Source organism: Ascaphus truei, chromosome 3 (assembly GCF_040206685.1).
Source record: "Ascaphus truei isolate aAscTru1 chromosome 3, aAscTru1.hap1, whole genome shotgun sequence".
Lineage (NCBI taxonomy): Eukaryota > Metazoa > Chordata > Amphibia > Anura > Ascaphidae > Ascaphus > Ascaphus truei.
Genome location: NC_134485.1, coordinates 317,432,516 through 317,456,543, shown reverse-complemented (window position 1 = coordinate 317,456,543; position 24,028 = coordinate 317,432,516). Strand labels below are relative to the sequence as shown.

General features: G+C 40.5%; 1 protein-coding gene across 3 annotated transcripts in view; it reads left to right on the top strand.

The window, feature by feature from the left end:
• Positions 1–5,068: 5,068 nt before the first annotated feature.
• ERICH6B (glutamate rich 6B) overlaps positions 5,069–24,028 on the top strand; it is a 194,077-nt gene continuing 175,117 nt past the window's right edge. For 2 of the 3 annotated variants that reach the window (XM_075591121.1, XM_075591120.1), the window contains exons 1-2: positions 5,069–5,167; positions 8,144–8,252. The gene's annotated coding sequence lies outside the window, so the exon portion shown is untranslated. The remainder of the gene's footprint in view (positions 5,168–8,143; positions 8,253–24,028) is intronic. The other variant, XM_075591123.1, reaches the window with a different exon arrangement.

Genomic DNA, 24,028 nt, shown 5'->3' with positions numbered 1-24,028 from the left:
GGGGAAAGTGCGGGGAGGTCTGCGGGCCTTTGGAGTGGCAATCGGATAGCTGGCGGCTCTCTTAGCAGGGAACCGCCATTTTGCGCGTGGTCGCACATGCGCAAGAAGAAAGTGGAGTTGCAGCGGCCATCTTGCTTCACTTGTGTGCATGCGCAGTATAGCACAAGCGGCGGTCATTACACCCAACAGCCCCACAATGCACAGCAGTTGGTCAGGTGCTAGGAACCAGCCAATAGGGCTGCAGCAATCCCCTGCTCCCTGAGATTGTTACTTTTGGTGCGTCTGCACCACGCCAGTCGGAGCTGGGACAAGGAAGGGGTAGGTTGTGTGTGCAGGTGTCTGTGGCACCTGCACTAGGCCAGATACCCCCTATTAGGCCCCAGCTAGGCCCCGACTCATCTCAGTTTTTGGCTGCTATTGGGACATGCCCCTTAGATAGGGACACTGCCCGCTTAGCATCCTTAGTGTCAGGGACACAGCAGAAGCAGCACAGCATTTGCGGCCTGTGGTCTGGGACCAGACCACCAATCAAAGGCACAGAGACTATCTTGATGGTGGGACACTCCAACCGGATAACACCCCACGCGGAGGCGGACTCATCGTGGACAACGCCATCGCTAGATAAGCGGATCCTGTCTTCCTTTCTGTCGGTGCGTCTGGGTGCTGGAGCACCCGGCAGGTACCTCACCGCATCACGTGCACCAACTATACACCTATTCTAGTGGGCAGCGCTGTCTCACACACTTGGGTGGGTGGTTGAGTGCCCAGGGACACCCCAGTACAGTGGGGGCAAACCCTACAGGGGTGTGGACACAGTGTTGGGAAGACACGGTGCGGGGTTACGGCCCTATGAGGCTTGTATGTTCTGTAGTGTCGTTAGTAGTATATCCTGTATAGTAAAACCTGTTATATTATACTGGTGTGCGTGTATTATATTGTCCTGCACTGGGTTATCTCTCATTGTTAGAGTCCCGCGCTGGTGGAGGTGCTGTCTTCAACCAGATTAGGTACACCCCAGGCTCCCATCAACGGAGGTTCAGACCTCCTGTGAGTCGCAGGTAACCCACCACATACACCATAGCTGCCATATCTCCCAGGGAGTGGGGGAAAGTGAGCTACAATGCACAGACACATACTGTACATCCAGGTTTCCTCAACCATGAGGCTTGAAGGCAGGGTTGCTCTTTTTCAAGCCCGTCCCCTGTTGCTGGGAAGAGAACTGGAAAAGTCTCCAACAATTCCCCAACTCTTCCAGGTCTCCTCAATGAGCCCCTGTGGCAGGCTATTGGTTGCTGAAGTGTCTCTAAGGCCCCTACACTGGGAGGCTTACCCTAACTGGAAAACAAGAAAACTGTTGCTTACCTTTAGTTACACGACTAAGAGCCCCAGAGATCCCCTCAACAAGAGTCCACTTAAGATCTGAGGAAAACAATCCAGGTCCCTCATATAAATACGTTTTCTCCTACCCCTGTAGCTGGGTAGGAAAAGAGAAGGACTTAACTACCGAGTCATCCCCTAAAGGGTTGACCTTTCCAGCATATTCTGGAAGAACAGGAACTGGCCAATCACCAGCCTAGGTGACTTGCAACGTGATTGGTTACTTAAAATATGTTACTTGAAATAAGTTACTTAACTAAGGCCTGTAAGAGGATTTAACTCCTTAGCTCCCTCCAGGAACTAGGACTCATTAAGAAAATTCTAGCATACCACAATGGTGCTACATATATAAATAACTAGGGAGATTTGTTACTGTCCCGTTTATATATAAAAATAACCATGGAGTTTAATGCTGCCTCAGACTTGCCAGATTTTCTGCCACAATAAAAAGAAAAACAATGGTGTCATGTTGATACAGAATTTGATATACAATATTCCGTTACAATACTGTATGTGCACCAGGTGCCTTCTCTTCTTCACACTTCTTAAATAACACACTAATGCATATGGGGCAGCATTTGGATCACGTACATCTAAATTCTGAAGTGACACTAGATAAACATGTATTTCCGCCCCATGGTTGGCTACATTATAAAAAAAGAAATGTAAGGATCATTGCAGAGAGCCTAGGCATGTTTATTTAAAGGTAACAGCAACATTATCCCAGATAGCAGCTTTGAATTTAAAAAAGTATGCTTTTAATTTATGTTGGGATATGATATAGCACATTGGAAGTATAGAGCTGCTGGAAATATGCTAAAAGGAATGATTCAGGAACATGTTTTATTATGAAAACCTGGTACATGATGTACAGTACATACCCACATACACAGGTTATTACAAACATAGAAATTATCTCAGAACTGCAGTAGAACAGCTGTAATTTGTGCATTTTATCACCTCTGGACATTAATGGCTGTACAGTATTTCAAGAAAACAAAGTAATGTGTGTACAGGAATATAATTTCCTGGGTTTATCCATAAACACAAAGTGGAAGATGAATAAATAAAATAAATAAAAAAAAGAGGTCTTTGTTTCAAGGTCATTTTCTTTCAGTGGTATTATCTGCCAGCGGTATTATCTGCCAGTGTACACTTCTCTTCGGAATTAATTTTTTTTTTTTTTTTTTTATTCAATTACAGCCAAACCGGTTTATATGCGGACCCCTCTTGAACTCCACTCCCATCAAATTAAGATTCCTGCCTCGCCTACACGATTTATGCGAGGACTGATATCTCAAGAGTTCAGAGATAATTGGGTTAGATTGATTCACTAGCACAGAAGATGACTGCACATGCCTCAAAGACATAAAGACAAAAAGCTTTTAAGAAATTAGAAACATCAACCAGGAGGCTGTGTGCACTTAAACTAATAAAAAATTAGAGATTTTTTTTTTTTCAACCACCCATGTTAGATTGCCAGGATTATATTGCTTTTACAAATCCACATGTTCCTGACAATGTATTGAAGAGAAAAGGATGACATCGAAGAAAAGAAAGATTTGGTTACCTGTCTGCAAAACTAAACTAAATAATAAAATTTTCACATGTACACTGACAGGGAAGATTAGATCTCCTTTAGGTATAACATACTAATTTTCATTATTGATATAATCATTGAAGGTATTTGGGGGGGGGGGTTAAGGTGCCAGAAAATTTTGCAAATAAAAATGCATTTATGTCTAAACCAGAATAAATATTCCAGTTTGAAATAAAAAAAAAAATATTTTAGAAAAATGAAGGCGCCCTATTCCAGTCAGTATTCCGGTAACCTTCATTGTAAGTTTACAATCACTACATGCAGTTTCTTGTTCCTTTCTAGTAAAGATGTCAGAACTCAGTTCATTTGAGTTCCACAACAACAACAAAAAACCCTGATTAGCATTGCATAACACCAACTATTTATGGAGTGCTTTACAAACACAAGCCAAAGTATAATATAGTATGTCTCCCTTTTGTCTTTATTTCTCTGTTTCCTATTATGCAGAATGTTAGTTCGGAAATGACATTGTTGTATATTGCATGCTTGCTTCCTGAAATGGCACAAATTCTATATTACAGTCCTCAGACAGACATTAATATTCACAAACATGGCTGTACCTAGACGCCAAGGGGAAAGCATTGGAAAAAGCATAACCAACATTGTTTCAGTGCTGAGCCTGAATACCATGTCATACATTTGAAGCTACTGTACTGCTTGGTAGCGATGCGTTAGAGCTAATTTCATCTCAGCATTATGGAGGTCACGAGTCTGTGTAAGAAAATCAATTAACAGAATTTCTCCCACTGCATAAACTTTTGTCTTGATCAGCCAGGCTTTTTAATGTGTAATGAACCCCCTCTAGTGTGCCATCAAAAGACTTGCAGCTAAAACAATAAACGCTGCCACATCGGGATACAGCAGTTTACTTTTTTTGAAGGGACAAATAAAATTAGGCAAATTAAACATTTAACCGTGTAAGCAAGTCTCAGGTTTACGTTGAGCCATTCAGTCGTATATAAATGCATTTATAATAGTGAAGGTTTTCTGCGGTCTTAACTCCACCTGAAAAGCTGTCATTTTTTTTTTACAGGGAGGAAAATAAATCATTCACACTGATATATACAGTTCCCAGTGTGACTGCCGGCTCAAAGTCCGACCCCCACCACTGGTCAGAGTATCAGGCAGGGCAAATATTTTGTAAGTACAGATTGGAACCCCAGAGCAATGTGAGTCAGGAGTGCAAAGCCGCTAACTGGACCCTGTCGTCTTTACATGCTGCCTCCTAATTGTTGCACCTGGTGCTATTTAACCACACTGCACAAATTACTCTCACACACTTCTACACAAAGTACACATTAGAGCAGCAATCCCCTCAGAAGCCTCTATGAGTTTCTCATACTGTATACTGTTAGTATCTTGCCTCCTAATCTCTAGTTTCTGAGGTTTACATGGTGATCTTTTAGACTGCACTGGGCAGTGAGAGCTCCATTTTAAGCTCCCGCCCACTTAAAATGTTTATATGTTCTGAACGGAGCATCACATTTTGACAATTAAAACAGCGTTGGAAAGGGGAAGAAAAGATATCGTAAAGTTTTTTTAAAAAATGCATAAAAGTCACACAAAGTCATTGATACCCAGTACCCACAGTTCCACTCATTTGAAGCTGATAAATTGCTAGTTGTGAATTACACCACATTTTAACACATTGAATAGGGCTCAGAAACACTGGTATATCCTTCTATATACAGTACAAACGTGCACATGCAGTTAATGTACAAAGAAACAAAAAAAATGACACATGCTTTATATACTGAAATTCTAAGACTGTTCTTTTTTTTTTATTATATTTGTGCTACAAACAAGCTGCAGAGGAGATTTCCTTATATTTGTTCTTGGACCAAAAATCTGTTGGCAGCCCTGGCAAAAAAAACCATTGCAGACGTCAGTGATAAGTGTAAACATCTCAGGTTTCAAATGCAAAAGTGTTTTATTTATCTCTCCTGTTTTATATATAGTGTGAATTAAAAGGTTGCCATTATTTCTTCTGTGCTTCTCCTAGGCAGGCTGTTCTGCTAGTGAAAGAGACTAGCAATGTAATCTGAGTGATTGTGTTACCATGGGAATAGAACACACAACACAAGAAAGGGGATGAGAACACACCAGGTTGACAAGACCAAAGAGCCTCAATGTAAGACAGAGGGTATGGAATCCAGGAACAATTAAACCCTGCCGAGATTCATCAGGCAGGTGAGAGTGATTTTCTGGTGCCTCTTGTTTCAAACTATCCGTTCCAGGGTGATCCCTTTCAGTTAATTACCAGGAAATGTGTCAGGCCAGAAATGTTTTTACATCACCAGACCCAGTTGATTGTATCTGTGCATGTATTCATTTCTGGATGGATTGAGATTTGCCAAATCCAGGACTAGCTGCGTTTATATAAGCAGGACTTGGTTTACAGCCATGTGGTATTTTCACATCTTTGTATAGTTCTGATATGTGCCTGTGATTTATACTGTATGTACACTTCATAGAGTCTATTAACATAGAGAAAGATATGTTTATATGCAGTGCTATGTTTTTTGGGACCAAACTGTGGCGTATGTACAGTAAGAACAGTTTGTAACAACTGATGCAGAATTTTAGCCTTACTCCACTTCAGATGAGGAGAGAAAAACAATAGCGCAGAGAAACGCAGAATGTCATATATCTCATTATAATCTGTGCACCATGTAACTCCCCCACTAACCGCCTACTGACACTCTCCAAGTATAACAATTTTAGTGATCCCAAAATTCATGTGAATGCCTACTCACGTGGTGTAGGATAAAATCATGGCATTCACATGAATTTTGGGGTCACCAAAATTGTTATACTAGCAAAGTTGCTCTATGAATATCTTTTTTCTTTTCTTTTATATGATTGTGGAGAGGCTTGAGCTTTAATGTTTTTTGCTGTCCTATACAAATACTTATAGATAAAGAAGGAAATATTGTTATTTTGAGACGTGAGGATTATGTAAAAAAGAATTTACGGTTACTCTCAGATACACAGTGCTATCGAGTTCTAGACTCTGCTCCGACGATACAATTTAGAATTGATCTGGTGACCATTCTAATATAGTTGGGGGAAGTACTGCACCGACACACTTTATTCGAGCAAATACCCAGTATGTACCTGGCAGATACCTGGAATGCGCCGCTCCTCACCTCTGACAAGCCCCGTTGCGTTTGCCTTCCCAGCCTGGGTTCATGCCTGGCTGACGGGCGGCTGATCTGTTAAATGATAATGATTAGGATTTAATAGGCTGCAATGCTTCGCGTGTCTACCAGATGGCATAAATTCATGAATTGTAATGCAGTATATATATATATATACTGTGCAGTATTGCAGCCAGCGGGAATAAAATGCTTCAATCCCTGCCTGGAAAATACCTCAATGCACTCGGGCAGAAAACAGTCACAAACCTCAATACACCCGGGTATACCCGAATTCGTGGGACTAGCCGAGCTCGAATAAAGTGTGTCGCCAGTGTAAGGGGAATAGGGAATGAGAGCTCTTGCATCAGCCTTGTACTACAAGCTGAAGTCTGGTGCAATGGGGATGGGTAACTGGAGACAAGAATCAAGAAACTGACTCCCTCTGAATGCACTCTGTACTTCTAGTGATATAATATGGATAGTTGTTAAAAAACTTTAATTATAAAAAAATAAAAGAAAGTATATAGATTGGTAAGTAAATCTATGGCCAATCAATAAGCAACATGGACGTATATAAATTGCACACTAGTGTCAAAGTGTAGCAGATAAGTGACCACACTCTAGTTGAGTTGCGAGTGAGTTTAAATGGTTCTGGAACACCCAGGCATTTCAGCCTATCAGCAAAACGTGTTATAGCCCCAGTTTGATGTGTATATATAGGGCAGATGACGCTGGCGCTATAGTCCCATATGTCTCTTGCCATAGTGAACAGTGTAACAAGTTACCGGTTATGTATCAAAGTGAAATGTATCAACTATAGGTGTGGTAACATTAGTATTGTGCAATAAAACACACACGGCTGCTGTATTAACGTAGTCCCCCTCGTGTCTGCTGCGTAAAGATAATTATATAAGGCAGAGCTGATCCAACCCGATGACCTTTTTATTGTTGATACATGGCTTGCATTATATCAGTATATTCTATCAGAGACACTTAACTATCTATCTAAGAGTCAACCTACATTACTGATCCAATATAGATTGCCCTGGGTTATCACTTTCTGCTGTATTTATTACGTCATATAACAGAACAAACAGGCAGCTCTGCCTTATATGATTATCTTTATGCAGCAGGCACGAGGGGGACTACGTTAATACAGCAGCTGTGTGTGTGTTTTTTTATTGCAGAATACAGTACTACGTTTACCACACCTACAGTTGATACATTTCACTTTGATACATTACAGTGAACTTGTTACACTGTTAACTATATGCCCTAAACATCAGAACAACTCAAGACTCCATTGTATCAGAGTTATGGTTTAGATATGTAACAACAATGATCTATCTAATTCAACCTTCAGCATGTTAAAGATTTTTTTCTACTACTACACCAGAATTGCTACTGATATTAATCACTATATCCATTGTGACAAGAGACATATGGGACTATAGCACAAGCGTCATCTGCCATGTATATACATCAATCTGGTGCTACTGTATAACACATTTTGCTGATAGGCTGAAATGCCTGGGTGTTCCAGGACAATTTATGCCCTCTCGTAACTCAACTAGAGTGTGGTCACTTATCTGCTACACTTTTATACTAGTGTGCAATTTATATAAGTCCATGTTGCTTATTGATTAGCCATAGATTTACTTACCAATCTATATACTTTCTTTAAAAAAATTCTATTAAAGTATTTGAACAATTATCCACATTACTGTACATCACTAGAAGTACAGAGTGCATCCAGAGGGATTCTGTTTCTTGATTCTTGTCTCTAGTGACCATTCTGAAAGATGGGATGGATGAAGAAGTGTTTACTAAACAAAAACACACATACATTTTGGGTAAAACTGCTCGCATTTCCACCTTTTATAGTCTACCAAAGGTGCACAAAAGGTAAGTTGCCACTCCCGGGATGACCTATCGTCTCCGGGATTGGGAATCTTACTGCCAATGGAGTAAGTATATAGACAATATTCTGCGACCCTTTGTCACGTTTCTACCATCACATCTACAGGATACTAAAGATGTCCTGCGGCGATTGGAGGGCATTACAGTGGATGATCAGACTCTACTCATTGGGCTCGATGTAGAAGCACTCTATACAAGCATCCCACATCATGCAGGTATGAAAGCTGTATCATATTATCTGCAGACTAGAGGCACTAATCTTCACAAATATAATCGATTTGTACCGGCGTTGCTTGACTTTGTTCTTACAAACATTTACTTTTTATTTAACAACAACATTTTCCACCAGATCCAAAGAACAGCTTTGGGCACCACCTGCGCGCTCACCTATGCTAACCTGTACCTTGGCTGGTGGGAAAAGAGAGTGGTTTTCATGGATCATATGGACGGGTATACACAATATATCGACCTTTGGCGTCGATATATTATAAAACATACAGAACCCCAATTAGCTCCTATTGAACCCCCAAAATAACCACAATATATATATGCATATAGGTGTAAAAGAGGAGTGCTACTGAGCATGGCAATATATATTTAAAACCAGAGACAGAACATGAAACAGAGACAGAGCTCAGTGCTACATCCATTAACACAGATACACGGTACAGTGCCTATATATATTTCCTGGTAATGTACGGGTTATTAAAAGCTTCAATCAGACTTAGAACTTTGCAACTAATATTGACAGATTTATTATAAATCAATCTTCCTGGTATTGCACAGGTTATTAAGCATTTATATTAGTGTTAGGGACCCCTGGAAATGTGGTCTGCCGTGCAGTGGCTCAGGGGCTTACAACAATTTTGGCCAAAAATGTTAAACTAAAAGACCAATGGTTCAATATGAAATTGATTACCCCAGATGCGTCATGCGTCACACATAAACCCCCTCCTTAGTAACTAAAAAATACGTATTTAGTCTTATAAATGTCTATACTCCAAGCATGGAGATAAAAACATATATATAGTTGAAACAGTGCTGATGTGACTAGTGGACAGGGAGTCTCTGTAACTACTACCACTGACGTCAATACGTCCAAATGCCGACGTACGTTTCGCAGTGGCTTTGTCAAGGCTGGACCGTTGTTATAGTATAGCTTAAGCCGTGACAGGGAGACACCGTATCAGTCATTACTAGTCTGTCACTCTGTACAGTCACGCACTACTCTGCAAACTTTCGAACGCTCAGCTACATAGAACTTGTTCTCAGCTACGGCAACGAAATGGGTTAACAAGGAGACACTCTGTCAGACGTACTGAGTCTGTCACCCTGTCCAGTGACCTATCTATACTTTTGATAAATTCTATTTGGGCATATATGGTGCTTTAATACAACTGTGAGATTTACCAAGTGTGATCTTTTACTGTAGCTCCATCCGGCTTAAGACGTTGTCATTTTTCAACACTCTGTCAGACAACACTGGTCTGATAAGCTGTCCAGACTCGCAGCCTCAGTATATTTACTTACCCACTTTGGAGTTTTTTGTCTATCATCACAGCATGGCCCAATATATGTGGAACATTACATAGGCAGACAGTTGTGGGCGTGAGATGCGTTCACCGGACACTGAGTTGAACGCGAGCTATAACGCATACCTGTCAGTTTGTCCAAACACGTGGATGGTGTATATGTATACATACACTACGAGAGACATTTACACTCCAATAGAAGATACTTACCTTATTAGGAGCTCTGTGTTTCTAACCTTAGTGTTTATAAGGGACTGAAGTGTCTACACGGCGATACACTGTTTGTCCTGAGGGGGGCCCGAGATCTTATGAGTATAACAGACTAACACTATTTAATACATCTGGCCTTAGGTGCCGTACCTCCACAGTACGGGACCTATCGGTTCGATTTAGTCCCTACGTGATGGTTTAAACAACTTTCACCTCAACCACACCCTCATTAATTGGTTGTTCAGCAACCATTCAGTCGTTTGTGAGGAATTGTATACGTATTCTCACATCGACTATGATGTTACTTTAGTCCCACTTTTCTCTATCATAGTGGGGCTACATACCCCAGCACAAACCAACCTCAATTTTAATTTGCTCCTTTAGATCATAGGCAAGCCTCAGTTTTGGCTTAGGTTTATTAACTTTCACTATTTTAATTTTGAGGATATCTCCGAATAAAGATTATTTTAAATCATTCATCATTACAATACAGTATCAGTAATAGGTTTCTCATCCGGTGTTATCAGTGGAATAGCCTTTTCAGAGTGCTCTCAACATAGCGGATTCTTTTTCTATTGTTGTCGATTCATATTTGCCCCTGATCGTAGCACCTACAGTCAGGCTGTAGCGAGCGTTCTCCTTCCCTTCCTCATTTCCCCCCTCCTCCCTAGTGTTTGGTTCACTTGTATAGAAGTAAGCAATATTGTAAATCTCATCATTCCACATAGATTGTATATATAATAAGCAGTTTGTTCCAATTTTGATACATTTAATATACTGTAGTATTGTGGCTACACATGAGTTTCTCTGTATCACCTTAGTGCCCGATTGAATACACAGTTATATGTATTGTCATTGTATACATTTAATTTGACAATACAGTTATACGCTGCCTGCTATCGATTATAACCGGAAGATCTCCCATGGAGGAAGAAAGTAGCGGTGCACTGCAAAAAGAACGGATGGAGGCTGGATCACGTATCAAAAATGTATTGGTCCATTGTAGCAGTACAATTAAGAATCATCCTCAAAGAACAGGAGAGACCACTCTAAAGCGTTTCACGCTATTGCGCTTTGTCAAAGAGTGATTGTCCTCTCCGTGAGGATGATTTTTATAGCAATCCCCGCGCCGGTGTTAACACCCACTGGCATACATTGTTATTTCATTCCAACATAGTAAATCATTGCTTGGGTCAGGACATTTATCCTTGTTACTCATATTGACTAGTTTTTCTTCTGATACACTATTGCTAGACTCTCTGCTCTGTAATTTGCTATATATTGATAAAGCTACTACAGGACCAGTGCAAAGCAATTCATGTTGCAGTTGGGACAACTGTTGACCTATTGTATTATAAGTATGATTATATTAATAAAGGTTTACAAATTACTCTTTGTTTCTTTTTCGGGTGAGACTTTTGGTATCTATTCACTGAAGTATCATTAGTTATCCTCTCAGTGTACATTCAGGTATATTATTCTATTGTATTATACGGATTTCCAGACATTGCATTATCTTTGCAACTTTCATCAAGATATCCTAATATACATGATATAGCCTAATAATGTACCCAGATATCCTAATATAGCTGATATAGCCTAATAATGTACCCAGATATCCTAATATACATGATATAGCCTAATAATGTACCCAGATATCCTAATATACATGATATAGCCAAATAATGTACTGTATGACAACCTGGGAACCTTCCACGTTTCATGTTGAAAGTGCTGTACAAATGATTACATCAAAATGCGAATGCTCGAAAACAGTGTGCACTGTTGAACTGTCTTAATATAACCCCGTTTCAAATGCTCCCAGGTACTATTGCAGTGTCCTCACACAGCTAAGGGACTGATAAACTATATGAATTCATAAGTATCGAATAAGGTGACTGGGTTATTACAATATGTATGGCAAATTGAAAGGTCGTGAGTTCATTCAGTTACAAAGCTATGTTTTACATAGAACATATGCAGAGCAAATAACACATTTAGATTTGAAAAACAGTTTGTATTTGCTATTGTAAGAAAAATAGGGTGCTCAAACCCAGGGTGACTCCATCCAGTTCAGTGGATAATAAACATTAACCCTGGAGATACCAGTGGGAGTGGGTAGGTGAAATATAGACTTGTAAGTAATAGATGACAGTCGTCAGACTTAACCATAAGAGTCTAATACCCATGAGAAAAAACCACTCACGTCATCTCCAGGGGTGATATACAGGCGTGCCAGCCACGAGGGATCCAGAATCCAGGTACAAGTAGATGAAAAAACGAATAGCGCACAGCCAGGGAGCTAGGTGTGGAGTAAAACTGCTGTTATTTATTCGTGCATGCAGAAAGACAAGTATACCCCCTTGGGGGACAAAGACAGGAACCTCCTACGCGTTTCGGACCTGAGGGTCCTTTATCAAGGAGTATGGGATGTGCTAGGATAAGGCACCTTATATACCTAGATAATGATAGGTAAATTGGGAAAATCTGCGCGAAATTACACCGTCCGTTCAGTGCGCATGCGCGTGACGTCACTCGTGGCGCCGCACCAACGACCCAGAGGATTGTGGGTATGGACCGCCCCCAGTCACTGTCCGCGCATGCTCAGACTGGAGCGTGAGGCTAACAGGGCTCATCTAGTCTGCGTCTCTACTCCTGCCCATAGTGACGTCACCGCGGGTCTCCAATAGGCCGGTACATGTCGCTGCATCACCAATGAGAGTGCTGAACAGCCGACATTGCACCAATCATACCGGGTCCCCTGCGCTCACACTAAAGGCCATCGCAGTACACAGAGACTAGCACTAACAGGACAAAAAACTTACTAACAGCACACAACAAGAACAAATCAATATGGAATCAAATTATTAGATAAACTTGTTGTGAGTGGTGAAACTTATCCATGCCAATCCCACATATAAAAAGACATACAGTGTAACACATATAACACCCTAATAAAAAACAATATCCCCATTATGCAATGTGCATTGTGAAACATTGTTCATAACATATACATACAAAGAAATTAAATTAAAAACAAAATATACAATTAACAAGACTTTTTTTGATATGTCTTCTCTTCAATGTCCCCAAGGTTGAGGAAGAACAGATGTATGGTACTCTTATGCAAACAGTTTTTCATTTTGAACCTCTAATTTACCAGTCAACAATCCAAATGATTGATATAATGTAAAAGAGTTGTATTTCTGACTGATGGCAACTCAAGGTACTTAATTTTATAATTTTAACATCAGTCAGAAATACAACTCTTTTACATTATATCAATCATTTGGATTGTTGACTGGTAAATTAGAGGTTCAAAATGAAAAACTGTTTGCATAAGAGTACCATACATGTGTTCTTCCTCAACCTTGGGGACATTGAAGAGAAGACATATCAAAAAAAGTCTTGTTAATTGTATATTTTGTTTTTAATTTAATTTCTTTGTATGTATATGTTATGAACAATGTTTCACAATGCACATTGCATAATGGGGATATTGTTTTTTATTAGGGTTTTATATGTGTTACACTGTATGTCTTTTTATATGTGGGATTGGCATGGATAAGTTTCACCACTCACAACAAGTTTATCTAATAATTTGATTCCATATTGATTTGTTCTTGTTGTGTGCTGTTAGTAAGTTTTTTGTCCTGTTAGTGCTAGTCTCTGTGTACTGCGATGGCCTTTAGTGTGAGCGCGGGGGACCCGGTATGATTGGTGCAATGTCGGTTGTTCAGCACTCTCATTGGTGATGCAGCGACATGTACCGGCCTATTGGAGACCCGCGGTGACGTCACTATGGGCAGGAGTAGAGACGCAGACTAGATGAGCCCTGTTAGCCTCACGCTCCAGTCTGAGCATGCGCGGACAGTGACTGGGGGCGGTCCATACCCACAATCCTCTAGGTCGTTGGTGCGGCGCCACGAGTGACGTCACGCGCATGCTCACTGAGCGGACGGTGTAATTTCGCGCAGATTTTCCCAATTTACCTATCATTATCTAGGTATATAAGGTGCCTTATCCTAGCACATCCCATACTCCTTGATAAGGGACCCCCAGGTCCGAAACGCGTAGGAGGTTCCTGTCTTTGTCCCCCAAGGGGGTATACTTGTCTTTCTGCATGCACGAATAAATAACAGCAGTTTTACTCCACACCTGGCTCCCTGGCTGTGCGCCATTCGTTTTTTCATCTACTTGTATTTGCTATTGTGACTTCTTAGGTGAGCAGTATAATTTCCCATAACATATGTTTATTGTGTCATCACAGTCCCACGAAAACAAATCTTAGGAGATAAGTGCTGGGTGGAATGTATACATCAGATTAATATATAGTGTATATAATAGATGTACTGTATTTTCACTCTCCGGATTATCTGTGTCCACCAGTCCAGGAAGTCCCACTACCTGGGCGGTGGCAATAACCTTGCTCAGGTTCTGTTCCAGAGCTGTCTTCCTTGCATGGGCCACATGGTCAGGAACCTTGCGCTTGCTCTCAACCCAGCACTTTTACAGCCTGTCCACTGTGTGAACTGTATTTCCCAGGTCATTGATGCAGGAGAGGATCCTGCCCCAAATCCTCTGTTTCTCGGAGGTGCTAGTGTGTGAGCATAAATCCCCTAATAATTTGTAGTGGTTGCCCACCACTGCATTAATGAGAATCTCAAGTTCTTCCTCAGTGAACTTGAGACTTCAGAGTCTAGAGGCATCACAAAATTGATTACTGGTTCCAGCGGCAGAGGTCCTCAGCCATGTCAACAGTTCAACTGGCTCGCTGATGTGGCTGAGTAATTCTGTTTGTAATGTATATTTATTTGAAATTGCAATGTGCTCATGAGCGTTTTGTTAGGTAACGCATGTGCGTAACGCGAGTGGAACGCAGGTTATTTTCCCCACAATGCGCATGTGCAGTGTATTGTTTAACGCATGTCAGCGCCACAATAATCCTTGTTCATACAGCTAATGTAACGGGGCTAGTTTTGCGAACAGCCATTGTTTTTGTATACCATTAGCTTCGAGGATTCCTGTTAAATTGGTGAAAACTAACGGGCATTACCTAATTAGGTAACGTCACCTTAAAAGGCAACATTTCGTGGACTTCTGTGGATCTACCCTTTAAAGCCCTATATAAAAGATGAAAATTGTCAAATAATATCATTTGTTTAACATTACTGATAAAAGTTGTATAATGAAGCAGTTTGATTATGCCTCTGCTACTGTTTTGGCATAAAACTGAATCTAAAACTTAAGAGTTTACATCAATGTTTCAAAGCACCTTGCTTTGAATTTTCTGTGCTTCCATCCCGAAAGCATAGGAGAAGCAGGGACACCGGCGAGGGAGACAGCAGGGACAGATGTCCTGGGCCTGGTGAAGGAAGAGCCCTGGCCAACACTAGTCAACTCCAACGGTGTACCCCATTTCCCCCTGCTGAAAAACTCTGCTTTGCCCAGATTAAGGCTGCAGTCCTGCTCTCCTGAAGACATGTCAGCTGACCTGCTGAGAAGTATTTAAAAGCCTAGCAGGATAAGATATTTGAAGAGATACTTAACTTCAGAAATGTTAATGGAATGTATCAACAATAGCAACATGTGACTCTTTCTTCCTCAATATTTCTTGATAAAAATAAAAGTTGTCAGGAGAGCACATTTCTTACATTTAAAGAACAAAAACGTAAATCCCTGATGTGCTGCATGGTGATAAACTCCACTTGACCCGTAGGCTTTTTTCGCATCCAACATAAGATAAGAAGGCTTTATTTGTCAAGGTTTGCTTTAAATCATATTTTGAAGAAGGATATATTGTTCTTAAAATAAAAAAAAGTATAAAATGAGCAATGTGGGCAGCTAAGGGACTCTGAGCTTTTCTTATGAGACTTCTCCAGCAACAAGAGGTTAAGGGTGACACTATCAGCAAATACCAGATTCATTTTTCCTTGCAGGACTGCTGCCCTAGATGTAACCTGTGTGCTTTGATAAATTAAGGTACTTCTGCTGATTCCAACAAACATGTCAACTCTGATTGCCATGGAGAATTATAGGAGGTTAGTGATGCAAAGAGGAACATGGCCATGAAAGAAATACAGAGAAGTTGTGTAGAAATTCACTTTAGTTCAATTTGTATTAAGTGTATTTTTCAGTTTTTATTCATTACACCGTAAAATTTAATTTCATGTGTAATAGTATTTATTCAGACAGTCGATAAAGGGGAAATCTACATGATAATGCAGACAAACCTCATTCGATCTGTCGTTAGGGGATCTTTCATATTTTCTCTCATGCCCTCAATTAAAATTATCTCATATGAAGTTCCTGTGCTGGCATTTATTCAGCAATCAGTTTAATTTATCACATTTAACTTGGAAGCAGCCAAACTAAGAAACAGGTCACAAGAGAGAGACTGCAATATACCCAACCTCACTAGCTCGTATTTAATTTAAATATGGGACAAAACGAGCATTCTATGTGTATCACTGTTTTGATACTGTACTTGATTGCAATTTATTTAGAGAACACTAGAGAACATACCTCTAGTGTCTTCATTATACCAATATAAATGGGAGACACTGTTAAAACACAAAATACAATTTTACTCATAATTGGGCTTATTTCATAAGCAGACAATAAGTTTTGTATATGGGTGCTCAAAAGCAAAAAACAAAGAAAAACCATGCTTAATATCTTTCCATTGAAATTGCTGAGATAATTGCTGTCACTTGGGTGCAATGAGTAAATAAGTTTTGTATGGTGTTTTTTAGTGTTTCCTTCAGTGTTAAGTAACTCCCATATATAAAAATCGGAACATAGGGTTCCTAAAAGCAATGCTAAAAAAGTACGCCCCCAACAAAAAAGATATCCATAGAGTAATGTTAATACTGTACCTGAAAATAAATGTCCATCAAAGTTGAATACCGAAACTTCCTCGGGTGCATGGAAGTAAAAATAATTATTGAAGGTCACATTTATACTCCAATGTAGAGGAGAGGCAGAACATTAATGGCACCTGTGGGGGGTATTTGTGCACTTCGTAAAAGAAATGCCCAGACCCCCTGGTAGACCTTGACTATCTCTCCCCTGGAGCTAAACTTGAACAACAATAAAGCAATCCAAATGTTCTTGTATGGATAAAGTACTCACAATTGGTAGATGTTCACACGAGAGATCCGCGTGCTTAAGTAACACCCAACCTGTATCGGCTCAACAAATGATAAAACCTGTGAAACCCAATGGTATAGCTCAGGTTTTGAATGATATCATTTCACAATAATCTTCAACATGATGTCTTTTGCATTGGTAACTCTATTGGTGCAAAACACGTTGGAGGATGTGTTGCCTCCTTCTATACATGACTTAAATAAAATGTATATTTTTAGTTATTTTTCTCCTTGTCTCCATTTTGGCTATTCAAGGCTTCAAGTTTTCTTCAATGTTATTTCATAAGCATCGATGTAGAGTAACTGGTCCTTTAGTCCTGGAGCCTCGCCTTTGGTCCTCAGTTTGTCAGCTCCTAAATCCCTCCTGCTAGACTTCATTCCACGCAACGTCCTGCGGGTTCCGAAGCTATGATACGACAAGGGTTTCGGGGTGTGGCTACATCACTGGGGCCTAACTACTATAGAATGCTGGTGAGGTCCTTCCTCCATTACGTTTCACAAGACAAAAAGACTTGTATCCTCAGTGAGCAGGACAGTCACAGAGATTGAAAGTTTAACGATTTAAATACCCTGTCCTGTCACCAAAAACAGTTCATAACACAAATGGGAATAGTAATTAGATGCACCTGTGTACTGATTTCCTTCTTTAAAAATTGCATAAAATGTGTTCAAGTACTTTAAATAAATATTTGATACATTGTATGTTGTCAGCTAGTGTATACCATGTGCTTGAAATGAAAATATCAGACGTATATATTTATCTGATAGTTTACATTTACAAATTGAACGTGTGACTTGCAGTGTGGAACAAAGCATACTATATCTACATATTTAACTGTCTATACAGATGTACCACTGTATTTTAAAAATCCAGACTGTTCAAAATGGGGTCCTTGTTTAGGATTTTTAATCAATACTGGCATATTCTATTAATCTTGGGGGCCCTTTATTTATATGTGGTAGTGACAGTTTTTTCCTGTAGTATTGGGGTTTCCCTCAGTAAAAACTCCCTTCTTGTTCAGCTGCTTTGCTAAAAGAGTTCTGAATTAGGTTGATACTTTCTATCCAAAAATCCACTTTTCAAAGCCTCTAGTAAGACATCTTCATCTCTCGGGCAGTTCCATCTCCACCTTTGGAAATGCAGAGCTGACCGGGCTATAAGAGTTAGATTCCGGTAGTCTCACGGATACTATTTCCCATATGTTCCTGAACCAATAATGCAGGAAATAGAGGAACACCGGCGTGAGTGGTTGCGTTTAGCTGTAACAGAGTATATACAGCACAAAACAAGTTATAGAGAATTCTTCACCGAGGCCCTAATCTGTTCCATCATGGGAGAATGGAGGATAGGCACTTGTATTTGTATGGACAGGGTGGAGGTACACCAGAAAGCTGATGTACCCAAGATCTACTCCGTATGGGTAGAAGATTATAATGGGCAGGCCTGTTAAAAAGCCGGACCCTCGTTATTATAACTAGAGAGTTACCTGTCTAGTTATGTTAAATGGCTATCATCACTGTTATCAGTGGGTGATATGTATTAAGGGATATGTACTGATTATGTATATTGATTTTTGTCATTCTGCAGGTTCCAGGATGACAGACGGTGCAGCAAATTCCGACCCAAGCAAGGTAATTGGGATTTTCACCCAGGGGAAAGTGTAACATGGTATGTTCCATAGTACCTGCCTTTCCCCACATAGTGTATCTGCTATGTAAGTCCTGTTAAGTTCCAGGCAGTAGCAGGTTAATCTATGGGCCAGTGACCCCCCTTCTGCTTCCCATGAAAGTGAAGGAAGTTTGGTGGCGACTCATGGCCTGTGACCAGCCCCTTGGAGGTGGGTATAGTCCATGAGCCTGTCCCTTCCAGAGTTTTCTAGGGGAGTAGCTAAAAGTTAGAGACTTTTCCTCTGCTCCTCAAGGAGTGAGGAAGGAGCTGTTAGTCTTCCCAATTGTGGGGAAGGCATGCTCTCTCTAAGCCGGCTGGCTTAGAGACCACCAAGACCGAGCCCATGATACTGGGCGAGCACCATCCAGAGTTCCTGGAACCGTGGACAGTATGCAATGCTGTAAGAAGGAGTTGCTGCAGGATGAATAATAAAGCTGTATGCTCACCATACCTCTGCCTGGGTATCAGTTCCTGGGCAGGCGGGGTAATGAATGCAGTGGTGGAAGCTGATATCCTACATCCTAGGATCCCATCACAGCTGGAGGCGCTGTACCATGAAACGAAGTTCAAGTAAGAGACCCTAAGCCATATTATCGCAACAACTCAGTTTCTCCTGACCTCACAGGTATGCTCAGCACCATACATACACCACCCATGTAGCAGCAGGTAGAATCTCCCAGAGGAGGGGGGAAACAGGGCTACACAAGTTTTTTTCTGTATGTTGATACATAGTCCCCATAGTGTAGTTATTTTTGCCCCATTATTGCTTCCCTTTTGCCTTGATACATATGTCCCTTTGAGTGAAAGAACCTGAGGGATTAAATTGATGAGTACCGTGCTGCAGGCTACAAAATAGCAGGACTGTCTTTGTTGCTGAATAAGACATTTCTACTGATACTACTGAGGATGCTGCTAATGGAGATGCCTGTGAGGGTATACAGTAAGTTACTGGTCAAGATCAGCAAAGCACAGCTTTAATTAGTGAACAAACCCAGCAATCACTTGTACTGTGTACTACTTGTATGCCTGGGAGAAAAACTGATAGGTCAACCTCTTCAATTTGTAGCATTTTCTACAGTGATAAACAACACATCATAGATCTTGTGTCAGCATAAAGTAAGAAGAGGCAGGCAGACTGATAATGTTCATTGTTTTTCAATATCACAACACCTGCAGGAAAGTCATCCACTTTATTTGAACCCAATCCTGCCAATAGTGGAGAGGAGTCATCAAGTGCAGAAGAGAAATGGTTGTCAGGTGTATAATCAACTTGTCTTCCTTCACAGAGCAGTTCATTAAGAGCCAGTACAGTTTCTGCATTTAATAAGTAGGAGCATTTCTGTCATCCTACACTTAAATAAATGTGCTGTATTGTATATATACAGTACACACATACACATATACAGTGTTCGACAAACCTATACATTTGCTCGCCCCGGGCGAGTGTATTTAACCCCCGGGCGAGTAAATATTGGCCCAAGCAGCACACGTTTGGTACTAGGTGGCGAGTAGATTTTTGTGTGTGGCGAGTAGATTTTTTGGTGATTTGTCAACCACTGCACATATATATACACACACACACATATACACACACAGTTATGGTGGGTAAAAAAAGTGACAAAAACCCTCCACAGTAAAGCATATAGCAAATGGAAATAATACTGTGTGCTCATTTGCATGTCTTAGACCAAACTTTTTATGCCGAGCCCCCCTTTTCAGGTATGACATTTCTCGAGACCCCCTGCCTGATGTAATCAAAATCACATGGAAAAAAAAAACATTTATTAAACCGTATACAATCTAAATACAAATATGTCTAAATACTTACATATTTCAACAGCTTATAAGTAAAACCCTTGCTAGCTTTATTCATTGTAACATCGCCAGAAGAAGAGATCAGTGTATCTCGAAAGCTCGCACAAATAAAAGCATTTCGTTAGCCACAGAACGGTATTGTCTATATATAATTATATATATATATATATATATATATATATATATATATATATATATATATATATATATATATATATAAAAACAAACATCACAGCTTGCACTCAATGTACTGGTTCATATAGACAGGTGCTAGTCTCAAATAATAGAAAAACAACATTTCCATTCTCTCGTCCGGTAAAGTAAGACTGCACTCGGTTCAGTAATCATGAAAAACTGTATTGGGCATCTGAATAGAAAAGATAAGTCACCCAATCCGACGTTTCGGTCCTGGAATAGGACCTTTCTCAAGGGGGTACTGTTTAGTATTAGTAGAGATTACATTCATTTAATAAATTAGTTGGGTTATTCTTAGTGTATGGTGTGATCAACACAAATATTGATGAATTGTTGTGTAAATTTTATCATGTATTTGTGTTTTTTTGATGTTGCAAACCTGGTGAATCAGTAATTTGGTTAAAGAATAGCTTTACATCACTCAGGCTATTTCATTGGCTATCCCTGACCAATCAGACATCCCCTGACGAAGTTGCCTTTGTGTGACGTAACGCATAGGGTTGGTGACGTCATCGCGCTGTGGGTGTGTCTACACTGAGTCCTGGGCGTCCCTGCGATCTTACTAGCTGCATTTTCAAGCGCTGGCAATCATCCTATGCAGGAGCAGAGGACGTGGAGGCACTGATTGACTCAGTCTCCTGGCGCCAACTTGTGACAGGAGTTGGTGGTGGCTACAAGCTGTGCAGATATACCTTGCCTACCTGGGACCCTCTCACCCCCGCAGATGACTACACACAGAGATTTCTCTCCCACGTACTGTTGCGACACACTTTATTCTAACAAATCACCGGGTTGTCCCTGGAATGCCACGCTGTTCACCCGGAGCATGCCGCGTTCCCAGCCAGGGGTCATGCCCGGCTGACGCGCGGTTGATGTGTTAATTGATAATGGTTCAGGATTTACTAGGCTGCAATGCTTCGCGTGTTCGCCAGATGGCATAAATTCATGAATTGTAATGCAGTATATATATATATATATATATATATATATATATATATATATATATATACTGTATAACAACAACCCCTATAACCCCTAACATACAGTACTGTACACATACAGTACTGTATACTGTATGCACATCAATGATACTATAGGCCGGCGGGGGCGAGATGTGTTTGCAGCAGAGAGAGAACCGCTGCTCTCTCTGCGCAAACATCAGCACATTAAAAATTATTTAAAATACATTTTTATTCATAGTGTAGATGTGCAGGGGGTCTCCGGAGCTGAACCGCATTGGTTTCAGGTCCGGAGACCCTCTACTTCTCGAGATACAGGCCCCTTTATGAGGTGCCGGTATCCCTCTGCATTTAAAAGTCCCGATCACGTGACCGTGGCATGTAAACAAAGCAGAGGGATACCGGCACCCCGTAAAGGAGCCTGTATCTCGGGGAGCAGGGGGTCCCCGGACCTAAAACCAAAGCGGTTCAGCTCCGGAGACCCTCTGCACATCTACAGTATGAATAAGACACATATATAAATAAACACTCATTCCTTACCTTTGCGGCTATGTGCTATGGTAACGAAGCAGCATGACTGTATTTTTAATAATATTGTACAGTGAGCAGGGGGTTCCCTGAGCCACAAATCAAAGCTCAAGGGACCTCCTGCTCCTGCACAATATTATTAAAAATACAGAAATGCTGCTTCATTACCAGAGCTGATAGCCGCTAAGGCAATGAAGGGGTTAACCCATTATGCCCGCTTTATTGTGGGTAGCGGGGGTGGGTGAAGGGGGTATTTGGCCCTTGGTGTGAGTTTAGGACTTGCGGGGGGGTTGCGGGTGCACTTAACCCCTTCACGGCCGTAGCAGTTAATACCGCTACGGTCATGAAGGGGTTAACCCCTCCCGCTACCCCCCACAAGCCCTAAACAACCATCGTTGGGGCTAATACCCCCTTCACCCACCCCCGCTACCCACAATAAAAAAAATTCACACACAGCAGCCGCCCAAAAAATAAATAAATAAATCTAAATAAATAAATAAATACATGAATATAAATAAATACATTTAAAATACATTTTTATTCATAGTGTAGATGTGCAGGGGGTCTCCGGAGCTGAACCGCATTGGTTTCAGGTCCGGGGACCCCCTGCTTACCGAGATACAGGCCCCTTTATGAGGTGCTGGTATCCCTCTGCATTTAAAGGTCCCGATTACGTGACCGCGGCATGTGAACCAAGCAGAGGGATACCGGCACCCCATAAAGGGGCCTGTATCTCGGGAAGCAGGGGGTCCCCAGACCTAAAACCAAAGCGGTTCAGCTCCAGAGACCCCCTGCACATCTACAATATGAATAAAAATGTAGTTTAAATGTATTTATTTCTATTCATGTATTTATTTAGATTTATTTATTAATTGTGCTGCTGCTGTGTGTGAATTTTTTTTATTGTGGGTAGCGGGGGTGGGTGAAGGGGGTATTAGCCCCAACGGAGGTAGTTTAGGGCTTGCGGGGGGTTAGCGGGTGCACTTAACCCCTTCACGACCGTAGCGGTATTAACTGCTACGGTCGTGAAGGGGTTAAGTGCACCCGCAACCCCCCCACAAGTCCTAAACTCACACCATTGGCCAAATACCCCCTTCACCCACCCCCGCTACCCACAATAAAAAAAATTCACGCACAGCAGCCCCACAATTAATAAATAAATCTAAATAAATAAATAAATACATGAATATAAATAAATATATATGTATATATGTATATATATATATATATATATATATATATATATATATATATATATATATATATATATATATATATATAACAACAATCCCTATACATATATATATATATATATACTCTATATATATATATGTACACACATGATGAACCAATATACAAATAAATGTAGAAGGGTTATCAAAACCATACTGTACTACAAATAACACTTCTCCATACAGACACACTACATTACAATGAATGAATTTCCTTTAATAAACCTAACTGATCTTACAATCTAAATCATCAAATGCCAATGAAAAACCTCACATTCCAATCAATACATTGTATTTACATTGTATAAATGATGCATAAAATCTATGCACCATATACATTCTGCAAATAATTGTGAACAATATCATTGCAAGCTAAATACAAATACAGTACAGTACCTCCAAACAAGTAAACTATTTTAACCAATCAAGTAAACAAAAATCAATATATAAGTACCAACCAGAAAACAAAATTTAAAACCAAGGCTAACCCTTGCAATACCAAGGATTACATCTATCTAATTGTAAAAAACATTATACTGTACACACATTGAAGTATTGCAATAAACAACATACAGTATAGTACATCCCCTGTATCTCCCTGCCTTGAGTGTAATCTGTGTAAAGCCCCCTCCCCCCTAATGTTTCTGTTAAATCTCCCTGCCTTGAGTGTAATCTGTTTAAAGCCCCCTCCCCCCTAATG